The 11,054-nt window shown below is 46.4% G+C and overlaps 1 protein-coding gene across 1 annotated transcript in view; it reads right to left on the bottom strand.

Moving 5' to 3' along the window:
• Nucleotides 1-11,054, bottom strand: part of Eif2ak3 (eukaryotic translation initiation factor 2 alpha kinase 3) — a 91,178-nt gene that overhangs the window by 65,017 nt on the left and 15,107 nt on the right. Inside the window, exon 2 of the mRNA XM_004649100.2 lies at nucleotides 5,736-5,865. The gene's annotated coding sequence lies outside the window, so the exon portion shown is untranslated. The remainder of the gene's footprint in view (nucleotides 1-5,735; nucleotides 5,866-11,054) is intronic.

Here is an 11,054-nt window from a genome sequence, read left to right as displayed (position 1 = left end):
TTGAACCGTGGTCCCTGTGCTTTGCTAAGCTTGTTCTAAGTAGGTGCGTTAGACCACCGAGCCATCTCCCCAGCCCGCAATTCATTCTAAATACGATGCAAAACACCGTTCTTATGGAACTGTCAATGCCCCTTTTTTAACAACAATTTTTGGGGGAACTAACCGCTCGGGGGCCCCCCTCCTGTCCCTCTCTTGGACAGGAGCTTTCTTTCTCTCAATAAATATATTCTGCTCATAACCTCTGTTTGTTCCTAAAATTCATTCTTTGGTTTTAGAGAACACAAACTCTTTCAGGTCAGGTCAAGAGATCGTTTTTCCCTATGTCATTTGGAGGTTCCGTATATGGTTTAGAGGTCACCCACCCAAGATCAGTTTTTCTCCCTGTATCATTTGGAGGTCATCCACCAAGATCACTGGACCGAGATATGGGAATCTCACAGTCAAAGTCACTTACCCCTTTAGAGTGCATCATTAAGCACTGGAAGACATTTGATCCATATATGCTGAGAAAAAGCCATTTAATATTTTTCTGCACATGACCTACTTGGGAGGGACCATACACAGTGATCCTGTCAACTGCTCCAGCTGTCAAGACCATAGGCCAGGACTCTTGGATATACCACACCAGACTCAAACTCTGGGAACTAGAAACTGTCACTGAAAGCAAACAATCTGAATACTTCCGGGAGCCCATAGAAGACTTAAGATTCCTGTTCAAGAATAAAGAAAAGGGGGGCCGGGGAGATAGCTCAGTAGAATAAGCGCTTGTCTGGCAAGCACAAGGTCCTGAGTTCAATCCCCCGTTCTGCCACAAAAAAAAAATAAAGAAAGAAAGAAAAGTCTTCAGATTAAAAAAAAAAAAAACAATTTTTACTGACACAATCAGAACACCACTGAAGCAACATAAAATACTTCTGGATCAGAGGAGGCTAAGGACAACATCGCAGCAAGCCAGGAGGCAACAAGTATGCACCTAGCAATCATCTATGATGAAGACAGGTGTGTTTTTAAAAAATCCTTGAATGTAGTAAAAGGAGAAATTCAAAAATGTCTCTAGCTAACTTGGGTCTTTCAGCACCTACTTGATTGTATCTGATCCTGAAGTCAGAACATCCAGAGCTAGCCCAACCCCATTATTTTACACAGAAGATGAAGCTCTGAAGGGTCAGTGGGCTCACACAGCAACCTCACGGGAACGCACGAGCAGCGAAGCTCCCAACTCCAGCTCCCTCTCCAGGAGGACGGAAGCAGTCAGTGGTTAGGATCAAGGTGGACCTTACGGGGAAATGGGATTCAGTTCCCCTCTAATTCAGTCTGTGGCCAGACTCTCGGGAAGAATTAAGTTTGTGGGCAGGGTACCGCTGCACCATGAATCTAGGAAGCTGCCTGCACAGCAGCCGGCGGGAGACGCACTTAGAGTCTCCTACTCCACGTGTCCAGCCCGGTACAGCAGCAACGGTGGCTCCTGGAAACGGTGGCTCCTGACCTTTGTTTCGTGGTATTCTGCCCCACTCCTGAACATAACGTCCAGACCCTTGCTGAGGAGTTGCCACAGACGCTCCGCGCAGTCCCCTCTTCCTGCTAATATGTCCTTCATCTCGCAAATGGCATTTCTATTACGTCCTAGATGAGCAATTCTCCAAGTGTGGCCTGCGGACTCTCTGAGGACCACGGAAGGTCAAGCAGTTTGCATAATGAGACGTTCCTGAGCAGCATGCTCCGCTCCACTTGCACGGATGTGCGAAGAGTGGGGCTGGCTCCCGCACATGCACTGCGCACCAAAGCAGAAGGTGCTGTGTTCACTGTCGTTCACTCGCAACAAGAAGCAAAAGTGGACCACTCCACTTAGGTCCTGATGAGGCAGCAAACACGATTAGCTCTATTACTGAGTCTGTACTTTCTGTCATTCTTTAGGATTAATCAAAAGTATAAATAGACGCACTCCTTGAGCAAAAGCACCATGGGGCTCATGGGAGCTGAACTAGCTGTTTTGTTCCCCAGGCTCCATTTTTATTTAAAAATCAACGGAGAAAAACTACACTTAGGAGACTCGGTTATGAGCCAGACATTTGCTAAAAAGTCAACAAAGTGGACTTCTCACTTCAAAGAAATCAACTGACCATCTGTAGGATAAAATTAAAGTTTCAAGTGAAAATTAAAGGTTTGGAAATGTCTACCTTTCAGTGTGAGCTCGCCGGCTCCCCAGCGTGCACAGACCTTCCAGGAGGATGAGCTGCAGAGTCAGAGCCTCCGCTTTGCGCGGGCAAGGCCTGCACTCCATCCCAGGCAAGCACCCACATGCACGGGCACATGCGTACGCGCACACACAGCAAACACACAGGCTTCAGATAGGATCCCCAGTGATGGTAACAAGCTTCATTTATTTTTTCTTTCTATTTATTTATTTATAGATAGGGTCTTACTAGGTAGTTCATCCTGGCCATAAAACTCTTGGCAATCCTCCTGCCTCACCCTCCAGAGTGCTGGGATTACAGGCATGTGCTTCCATGCCTGGCTCAATTTTTTTGTTAATATTCTAAAATGTTAGAAGGGCCAGGGATACAGCTCAGCAGCATAAACGCTGCCTGACAAGCCCAAGGTCCAGAGTACCAGCCCTGGTAACTAACTAACTAACTAACTAACTAACTAAATAAATAAATAAATTTGTACAAGAGCTAGCTCAGCAACTTAAGTGCCTGCCTGGTAAGTGTAAGGTCCTGAGTTCAATTCCCAGTACAAAAAAAAAAAAAAAAAAAAGTAGTGTAGTGTCCAATGTAGAGGTCCCAAGAAACTTAGGCAACAGTAAAATCTAGTTACCACAGACTCAATGTCAAGATCTCATTTCGGTACAGCAGAAAATTAAAATGCATGAAAAACAGCTAAAGAGGTTCTCATTTACTGCTAGGAAGATGCACAGTAACACTTTAGATGTGCTTATAAGTCAGCATTTCAAAGCCTTCAATCTAAAGCATCTACGATGGGGGGTCAGTGGGAGAGAGGACACTTAAAATAATGCATAGGTTATTCCTCTCTCGTTGCTGGGACAAATACCCAACACCCAAAACGAAGGAAGAAAAGATTTATTTAGCTTACAGTTAATGGAGATTTCAGTCCATACTTGGCTGGCTCCAAGGCAGAGGGCAGCAGTTCACGGTGGCAGCAAAGAGCAGAGCAGAAGGGAGGAGCAGCAGCCACAATGGCAACAGAGAGCAAGTCTGTCTCCCTTATGCTGCATTCTGGCTGTCCACCCCAGCTGGGAATAGCACTCACACCCATAATCCCAGTGGATCATGAGTTCATCAAACTCTAGAAGTCTGCCCCGTGACTGTACGAGGCTTTGGGAAGACAAATACACACAAACCATAACAAGATCATGGAAAACAGCACATGAGACAGTAACATGCTGGGCTTGGGGGTGCCTGTCTATAATGCTAGGGGTCTAGGAAGCTGAGGCAGGAGGATTTCAAGTTTGAGCCCAGCCTGGGCAACTTAGCAATACTTTATTTTAAAAATAAAAAAGGGCCAGGGATATAGCTCAGTATGCAGGCCCTTGTTTCACTCCCTAGTACCACAAACAGAAAGCAAAGCAAAACAAAACAAAAACAAAAACCACAGGTCAGATATTTATGATCTGTAAGAGAATGAGTGTAACTAACTGCTTATAATTTAAACACAATGGCACTTGAGTTACAACTCAGTAACTATTTGCATTCTGCTTTGTTATACCATGCAAAATATCTTCACGTGTTATGTTTTGGTTTGCAAACACATCCATGCTTTGGACCACTACAACACACTGAAAAATTACCTCAGACGTAAGCAGCTTACAATCTTCTCATTTTGCTGATCATCTTTTCTGTCAAGTTTAGAAACAAAGCAAAACATGCAAACCCAAGCATAATTGTAGCAGAAGACAAAAAAACCCAAAAAATTGACCTGGAGTAGCAGTTGAATATTATCCAGACAATTCGAATTCCAATTTAAAGTTTTAAAAGTAATTTACAATCACATTACTATCCCCATTAGTCAGCCCCAGTCCCACAGAAACTCACTATGTTCAGAAGCTGTTTCAAGGGGCCGGGGAGATAGCTCAGGAGAATAAGCGCTTGCCTGGCAAGTGCAGGGTCCTGAGTTCAAAGCTCAGTATCACAAAATAAAGAAGAAGCAGCTGTTTCAGTACACTGCCTGAGGAGCTGTGGCAGCGCTGCTTCCCCGCACACCCACCCGCCTGGGTGCTGCTGCAAAAAACTCAGGCTGTGTCTACGGAAAGCGCAGGGAAGAGCCAGCCAAACAGCTCAGGGGATTAAGGTGCTGCAGGCACAGGGGCCGGGGTTCGACCCCCAGGCCTGTCATGCCAGCCCCATCCTGGTGTGCACTGAGACAGCAATCGAGACTGGGAGTGGTGGAGCCTGTAATCCCAGTTCTTGGGAGGCTGAAAATAGGCGGCTCACTAAGAATCCAATCTAGTAGTGAGACCCTGAACACCCCGTAGACCCTTTCCTAAAATACAGAAAAGAATAAATAAACAAATAAATAAATAAAGTACAGGGAAGTTCTCCTGCCGGAACAACCTTCTCATCCGACAGTTCTCACTGCACTGCCCAAGTCTTCGTATCTCTCGCCTTTCCTAAACTTAAGGCCAGTAAGGGGCTTTTCAAAGGAACAGATGGATGATGAAATAAAAGACTATCACAGGGAGTACAGTGCAGGAACAAATCGGTGTGGGGGAAAGAAGGCCGAGCCACTGTAGAGAACAGCGACTGCTTCAGGCTTAGCAGTCACGAGTGAAAAGATGGACTGATTTTTAAATTTTTAAATACAGTAAAGTTCTAAAAAAGGAGACTTAATGTATCAGAGCCAAGACTACTGGTGAGGAGAATAAGCTGTCCTCCGCCCTTCCCTCATGGAGTCCCACCTGCCCAATTTTTCCCACATTCCTGGCGAGAGCACTGAAGCTCTGAGAGGCTAAGCCTCCTGCCCAAGGCTTCAGGCCTGGGCTGAGCAGTGTCAGGAGCGAGATCCATTTGGCTCCATGCCCATTCTCCTCTACCATCGAGAGCTCACAACTACTGAGCAAAAGTAAATGTTCTTCAGATAAACTTTATGTAGAATTATAGTCTGAGAAAATTCACGGTACATGGGCTGAGGAGATAGCTCAGTAGAATAAGTGCTTGGCTGGCAAGCACAGGGTCCTGAGTTCAATCCCCAGTACCACAAAAAACAAAACAAACAAACAAAAACCCTGAACACTTTATTTAAAAAGAAAAAGAAAATTCACGGTACACTAAGCTCACAATTAGGATGTACTTGAGAGACAATGTAGGGTATGTTAATGTATGGTGTGTTGCAGCTTGAATCTCTAGTAAAACTCAGTGTATATTTGCCTGATTATTTCTAGGGATCATGTGATAACAAAGTGATGATCATGTTGTAGATCAGGTGACATGCTACACTGACAGAGCAAATAGTATTCCTAGTTATTCACTTACATGACTAATTCATTAAGGTCCAAGATAATCCTAAGAAGTGGGTGCTCTTAACCACTCTATTTTACTGGAGGGGAGCTGAAAGACTGAAAGCTGCGTAACTGTCCCCAGGGGCTAGAGCTGCAAAGAGGCAGAGGGTCCTCAAATCCCAGGCAACTGGGCCCTGAGCCCAAGTTTTATCAGCACACTGATCAGCAACTGTTGATTATGGCTCAGTTTTCTAGACAACATTTAGCAGAGAGTTCTTACCTCTGGCTTGCTAAGGCTGGATGAAACCAGCGAGCCAGATCCCACGTCCAAGTCCCATTGTTTCTTGCCACGGTTCTCAGCATCCAAGGCAGCGATTCGTCCATCTAAAGTGCTAATAATTACTAGTGATCTGTAAATCAAAAATGAATGGGACAAAGTTAGAAAAGATATCTAAGGCTCTGTGCACTTATTCCCAGCTCCCTCCAACCCCTCCATCTGCCTTGGGTTTTTGTTAGATTTTTTGTCAAGGTCTCGCTATGTGGTCTAGGCTGTCCTTAAACTCACTTATGTAGCCGAAGCTGGCTTCAAACTCAATAATCCTCCTGCCTCAGCCTCTGGAGTGCTGGGGTTCCATGTGTGCCACCATGCCCAGCTCCAGCTCCACGTCTGTCTTGAGAAGAGGACAGTGTGAGTATGCTCTTTCGCTGCTTACTGTGTGTTTCCCTCCTTCCACACCCGAATTCCTCTGAGAGCTCAACACTCCCTGCTCTGTCTTCTTCTACTTTCCGACCCCGGAAAGTCACCCCGAGACATGGTCCTCCCACATCTTCACTTCCCTTCTTGCTCTCACTGAGTCAGGGCTCACCTAGGGACGTCACTTCCCTACAGAAGCAAAGGGAATTTCTCTCCCCTAACCCTGGAGTCCCGGGCCCAAAGAGGAGCAGGTGCACTCCTAGTCTCTTCCCTGCCACACTTGACCGTTTTCTTCCTCTCTGTGAAAATCCTCAGCAGGAGGCTGTTGCACCCGGAAGCCCTCCAGGCATCATGTACTGACCCTTAGGTCACGAGCCCCACATCCAGAGCATTTACTGCTTCACACACTTCTGCCTCACTTCTGGCTCTTCATTATCTGCCTCCCTTTCCTAGCCCTCTGCTAGGGCTCAAGTCTGGATGCCCACCACACCCCAAGCCTCAGGGAATCACAGATGGGGCTCTGCAGAGGCAGCTGGCTTTAGAGTGTGTGACCAACCCATGGTGCAATGCTAGGGTTAAGGGTGAGTGATTACTAAGTCAGTCTTCTGAGTGGCAACCTCAGTAACCCAAAGAGAACATAAAAGGGACAGAAAAAAACCTGCTAGACTCCCTTGCTTGCTCTGTTGCTTCTGCCTGTCACCATCTGCTCCCCCCCAGCGATGCCTGTCTGCACGCCACCCTGCACAGGAGACAACCGATTGTGAACTGGATCGTCTACAGACCGTGAAGTAAATAAGGATTTCCTTGCTTAACTCTGGGTGTCAGGTCTGTTGTCTCAGCAAAGGGAAAAGTGGACTTATCTAGAGCAACCTCTCTAGCCACTGGCAGAGCACCCCACCCTGCCACCTCGCCTGGGCACCTAGCCTTGCCTTTTCAGCTCAGCTCCTCTGCTTCCCTGACTCCAGCAAACTTCCGGCCCCGCTAGAACCTACGAGGCACCAATCCTAGGAGCTTCACCACCACCACGCTCTCACTTCTTTCTTATGTGCTTCAAATACCCATCCCTTATCCTATCCTAAGCACTAGCCTGCATCCACCCTGAACCCACTGTCCCTCTTTCACCAGTCACAAGAGACAGGCAGAACTCCAATAGTGGCTAGACCCTGCCCTCCATTGTCCCATTCCTGTCTCTCTGCAGGAGAAAATCATAACCCACAAACCACTCTTTCACTTTAACTTGTGACCACGCCCTTGAAAAGGTCACAAGACAGGGACTGTGCAGCCAGAACACACTCCCCAGTCTGCACACTGTCCTGGTGACCCAGGTTCACTACTTCATTTCTCTTCTTGAAACCCTTGGAGCCGGGGCTGGGGAGATAGCTCAGTAGGATAAGCGCTTGACTGGCAAGTGTAAGAGCCTGAGTTCAATCTCCAGTTCGCAAAAAACCCTTGGAGCCTAGTGCACATATTGTCATTTCCCAGCAAATGAATGGGCATGCCATACCATTTATTCTGTAGAATATTTCTACTGATGAATTAATTTTAATTTCATTAAACACTGAAGGGCCGGTGGTATAGCTCAGTGCACTAAGTACTTGCTTAGGTAATGCTTAGGTAAGCGCAGGAGCCAGGGTTCAATCACTGGCACTGCATGCCGTGCCAGCCCCACCTCCAGGCGCACTGAGCCGTGATGGAGTCTGGGCATGCTGGTGCATGCCTGTAATCCCAGCACTGGGAAGGCAGAAAGCAGGAGGATCACTACAAGTCTGAGCTGTGTAGTAAGAAAAATAACAACACAGGGGCCAGGGAGATGGCTCAGTAGAATAAGCGCTTCCCTGGCATGCACAAGGGCCTGAGTTCAATCCCCAGTTCTGCAAAAAAAAAAGAAAAAGAAAAAGAAAATTCCTACAGGAACCAAATGAGAATACCAAGCATGCTACAAGAAAATAATCTTTACTTCAATCATCACCCTAAGGCACACATGACACTGGCACATGCCATATACACATATCACATACACTAACAACATGGTTAGTGTTGGCTGGTCTTGCTGTTTTATTAGGAGGTCCTTATATTATGCAACGTGTAGTTAACAGAAACATGAAGTATCAATAAAATAAAGTATTATTTATTTATTTATTTGGCAGAACCGGGGATTGAACTCAGGCCCTTGCGCTTGCCAGGGAAGCGCTTATTCCACTGAGCCATCTCCCCGGCCCCAATAAAATAAAGTATTAAAATCTTAAGATGTACTGTGCGTTTGGAATACACATCGACATTTTCACATCAGCTGTGTACTTGCCTACAAAACCTAAAAGATAAAGCAGTAAATTACTATGTGAGCTACAACGATGCTCCCAATACAATAGCATTCTACAAAAACTTTTATTTCAATTATCGCACCTAATAAAATGAAGTGTCAATAAAATGTCAAATGTGCAATGAGTGATTAGAATACACATAAACATTTTCACATCAGCTGTGTGCTTGCTTACAAAACCTAAGAGATAACATGAGAAATAAAAGCCTATGTAAGCTAGGAGGAAAACACCAATAGAACTCTACAAGAAAAACAGTCTTTGCTAGCCAGGCATGCTAGCACTCAAGCGCTCAAGAGGCTGTGGCAGGAGGACTCCTGAGTTTCAGGCCAGCCTGAGCTACACGGTAAGTTCAAGGCTCGAGAGAGACTGTCTCAAAAAGACAGAACAATAAAAATAATAATCTCTGCTTTGCCTGTCTCACCCAGTGCAGTCTCCACACAGGACAAGTGCATGTTCCACGCACAAGTATCACTCACACTGATAGCACATATGTCACCATCGTCACCCACGCCGCCCTTCTGTTATGAAAACACGCATTTCAGCATAATGGATCCTCTGCAGCATGCGTGCATGAGTGAGCTGGGGATTCACCTCTGGCCTCCTCCGAAACATGCAGACTGGTTTTCCATATACTATTGTACTGACCTGGGCTACTTCCACCAGAAAAACCAGAAGCAAGCTTTTTAAAAAACAAATCCTAGAGTGGCATGGGTGTACTACACCTGTGATGCTCAGAAAAACACACGGTAAAACTGTTCAATGGAGCATGACATGAGTGTAAACCCTGGTTGGCCGCTCGTGTTGTGCAGGCATGCGCCTTGCCTTCCATTATACCAAGTGGGTAAACACACAGGTTGCTTCCTGTGTCCCTCAGGGAAAGGTACTGAGCAACAAGGCTGGTTATTATTATACTAACGTAAAAATTCAGAAAAGTAAGGGAGGAGTACCCTCTTTCATGCTCGGAGGGTTTAAACCCAATGCTTCCATCCAGATGACTAATCTCAGTTACTGTGCTCCCCGTGGGAAAACAGAGGTAATCACAGGTTCGCTTCCCACGACTGCAGCTGCCCAGTCACCCACGCCTGGACCCATGAACTCTCACCTCCCTCCTGAGAGTGAGGGTGAACTGTCCACTGTCCCATCCTCTCCCCACTCCTCCCCCTAAGCAACACAGATCCCCTCGCACACACCGGAAGACCTGCTCCCTCCTGCAAATGTTTCCCCTTACTGCACATCATCAACTTGCACCCTCTTCTGAAGTGCTTGCTTTAGATTCAGGGAAAACCCACATGTTGAAAGTTAGTCCTCCGTGCTGTGAAGTGGGGCCTTTGGGAGGTGACTGGGTCACAACCATAGAGGCTGCACGAGGGACATCAGTGCCTTCCCAAAGTGGCCCCAGAACCTCCTTTCCTGTCTCTCACATAGAGACACAGAGGATGCCATCTATGAGGACTGGACATTGATCAGCTAATGCCATCGATACTGGCCTTCCCAGCCTCCGCAACTATGAGAAGTCAACTTTCAAGCCACCCAATGTATAGAATTTTGTTACAGCAGGCTGAATAAATTAAGCCAAAATAGGAGCAGTGGAGATGGCTCAGTAGAATAACCACTTGCCTGGCAAGTGCAAGGGCCTGAGTTCAATCCCCAGTTCCACAAAACAAAACAAAACAAAACAAAACAAAACAAACCAACTTATGAGAGTAAGACAAAATAGTTCCCCAAACTGTTATTTCCCTCAATTTATTTATTTATTTATTTATTTATTTATTTGCGGAACCGGGGATTGAACTCAGGCCCTTGCGCTTGCCAGGGAAGCGCTTATTCCACTGAGCCATCTCCCCAGGCCCCTATTTCCCTCAATTTAAAAACTAAACCAGATCTAAAATATAAACAAACTAAACCAGACCTCACCATACCGCTGTCCCTGCTGCAGCTTCCAACAGTTGTTACTACATATTATGCCTTTAAATCCTCCCCTTCTCATCCCTCTAGAACTGTGCCTAATCAGTGTATGGAAGGGCATCACCCTTGCAAAACACTTCTCCTTAGAGCCACCGATGCCACTCCCACTGACAAGTCCAGGGTCCAGCCTTGGGTTTCACTTCACAACTGTCCACAGTCCCCCACCAGCTACTCCCCTGCCCTCTGGGACCCTCACTCTTTCTGTGGCTTCCCAAGCACCACACTGCACTCACCTGTGTTTTGTTTTTGTCCCTTCCCAGCTCGATGCTATTCTTTCTCAGTTTCATTTTCCAGTTCCTCTTCATCTTTCCTCCCTCTTAAGATAGCCTACGCCTTCATGTCATCTTCCTTGTGACCTCACCCATCTCATAGCTATAAATACATCTATGTATATGCTGAGAACTCCCAAATTTATAACTCCAGTTCCAGACCTCTCCCTGAGCTGAGGGACACTCATACCTACCTGCCTCCTACATTTTTTTAAAAAATTTATTTACGGGCTGGTGAGATGGCTCAGTGGTCTAAAGCACCTATTTAGAACAAGCTTAGCAAAGCACAGGGACCACGGTTCAATCCCCCAGCCCCACATGCCAGCCAGCCCCGCCCCCTGGTGGGCTGA

This window comes from Octodon degus, unplaced genomic scaffold, assembly GCF_000260255.1.
Source record: "Octodon degus isolate 3935 unplaced genomic scaffold, OctDeg1.0 scaffold00162, whole genome shotgun sequence".
In the NCBI taxonomy this organism is placed as follows: Eukaryota; Metazoa; Chordata; class Mammalia; order Rodentia; family Octodontidae; genus Octodon; species Octodon degus.
This window is presented reverse-complemented; position numbering and strand designations above follow the sequence as displayed.